A 2,367-nucleotide genomic window follows, 5' to 3' on the forward strand; every position below is an offset into this window, starting at 1 on the left:
CCAACACCAGGCTTTGTATATATATAACCAGGCTATCCCAAGGTATATTTATTTGTCTCCCCTTTTAACTTGGAGGTTGAACCTCATTGAATTGAACACCTGGGGGTTGAACAGCTCACTCATTGAACCTATAAAGATTTGTTCATTCTCAAATTCCTTCAATAGTTTAATTTTCTTTGCACAATAATCCCCATCTAAAACATTTGAATCTTTATATTTTTTAAGATACCCCTTTTGTGCCATTACGAAATGATAAACTTCTCTTAATGATCTCATCTGACCACCGCCCGAGTTGCAAATCATTTTTGTGTATAAACCACGCCATAAAAAAAGTTTTGTTTCAAATGTTTTCAGTTCATGCCGTGAAAATGAGGAAGTGTTTTTTGACACGGTCGTGCTGTGTGGTTTTAGACAGTCATGCTGTGAAAAAATAGGAACTATTCTGTGAGACAAGGTCTCGTGTTTATATTTTATCTCAGAACACGAACTGAAAACATTTGAATCGAAACCATTTTAAGTATGTTTTGTAAATGATTCATACAATCGCCCAGTTATTTTCCAAGCTGTCATTTCCTGTGGCCGCACCCAATGTTTCGGGAATTTTCTCATTGTAAGCCTTATAAGTGATTCACCAGACAAAGTTTCTGCCAGACGGGATTTTCATTTTTACAACTGAGACATGGATGATCTCTCTTCCGATGAAGGCAAAAGCTTACTACAGAGTTGGTAAGTTTGTTTGGTTTTCTCTTTGAACGATGAAGCAAATGATTATTAATTAAATCATGATAATTCTGATATATATATATATATATTTTTTCCCTGACAGGGCATTGGAAGAAATTGAGTTTACGTATCACGACGTGGTTCATGAAATTAATACTCTTATTGAAGAGATCAATGATTTTAGAAGAGAATTGAAAGACATTTTCAATGAGTGGCACGAAGTCTTATCACGTCCTATCATCTCGAAGGAATTAAACCAATGGTGAGACACGTGTGTGTGTGTGTCTGTCTTCCTACCTACCTCTCTCTGCTCTTATTGAAGAGATCAATGATTTATAATGACCGGTCTCTGATCTCGAATGAATTAAACCAATGGTGAGACACGTGTGTCTATGTGTGTCTATGTGTGTGTGTGTGTGTGTGTGCGTGTGTGTGTGTGTGTGTGTGTGTGTGTGTGTGTGTGTGTGTGTGTGTGCGTGTGTGGGTGTGTGTTGCTTTCCCTGTCTGTCTGTCTCTTCATCTATACCCTTGACTTTTTTTTTTTTTTCAGCACTATCGCACAACATCAGCTGTTGAAGCAATCTTGTACAACACATGATTTTCTGGAGGTAAATATTTCTGAATTATTATTAATATCACTCTCTCTTTAGAATGTCGTCTAATGTTGGTTGCATTATTAGTTTGAACGCGGTTTTGTCAGTACACTGGAATTAATTTTATTGACCTTGAAAGGATGACAGGCTGAGTCGGCCTCCTGGTGTGTTAATTCAGTGGTCAACGAGGCTTACTCATATTACCATGTAATTATTATCCACTTTTTGTTTCAAAACAGAATATGGTGTCTGAGTTTCGAAATCACAAGACATCTGGAGAAGATTGCTGGGAAAGATTATACATTCTCGCAAATGAATATTTAATATTTTCAATATTAATAAATTATATTTGTTTTGTATACAATTACTTGATTCTGAATTACAAGAAGAGGATCAAAACATGAAGGGAGGGTAGGTGCGCCCTCCCAATGACCCATCACCCCCTCATCCCATCCCTCCCCTCCCCATGTGTGTGTGTGGGGAAGGGTGGGGGGTGGGATGAGGGAGGTGGTGGGTCAAAGGTGGGGGGGCGCACAGGGGGATGAGGGGGTGGGGCTTGTGTGGGAGGGGCTTGTGTGGGCGGGGCTTCGGTGGGGCTTGTGTGGGCGGGGTGTGGGTGGGGCTTGTGTGGGTGGGGCTTGTGTGGGAGGGGTTTATGTGGGCGGGGCTTCGGTGGGGCTTGTGTGGGCGGGGTTTATGTGGGTGGGGCTTGTGTGGGAGGGGTTTATGTGGGTGGGGCTTATGTGGGCGGGGCTTCGGTGGGTCTTGTGTGTGCGGGGTTTATGTGGGTGGAGCTTGTGTGGGAGGGGTTTATGTGGACAGGGTTTATGTGTGTGGAGTTTTTGTGTGGAGCTTGTGTAGACAGGACTTATGTGGGAGGGGTTGATGTGGGCAGGGTTTATGTGGGCAGGGGCGAATGTGGATGAGGTTTGTGTGGATCAATGGATGGGTGGAGAGATGGGTGGATGGGTGGATGAGTGGAGCTTGTGTGGATGGGTGGATAATTTTTAATTAAATAAACATGTTGTGTGTGGGGGAACTAATTAACTAA

The 2,367-nt window shown here is 42.3% G+C and overlaps 1 long non-coding RNA gene across 1 annotated transcript; it reads left to right on the forward strand.

The window, feature by feature from the left end:
• The first annotated feature begins 587 nt into the window (after positions 1-587).
• LOC147007346 (uncharacterized) lies at positions 588-1,831 on the forward strand. The gene is made up of 4 exons (XR_015054246.1): positions 588-726; positions 827-985; positions 1,274-1,331; positions 1,556-1,831. It is a non-coding gene; the product is annotated as an uncharacterized LOC147007346 (long non-coding RNA).
• The last annotated feature ends 536 nt before the right edge of the window (positions 1,832-2,367 follow it).

This window comes from Eptatretus burgeri, unplaced genomic scaffold, assembly GCF_056783735.1.
Source record: "Eptatretus burgeri isolate ZD-2024b unplaced genomic scaffold, Ebu_testis_v1 Ebu_testis_scaffold_284, whole genome shotgun sequence".
Classification (NCBI taxonomy): Eukaryota; Metazoa; Chordata; class Myxini; order Myxiniformes; family Myxinidae; genus Eptatretus; species Eptatretus burgeri.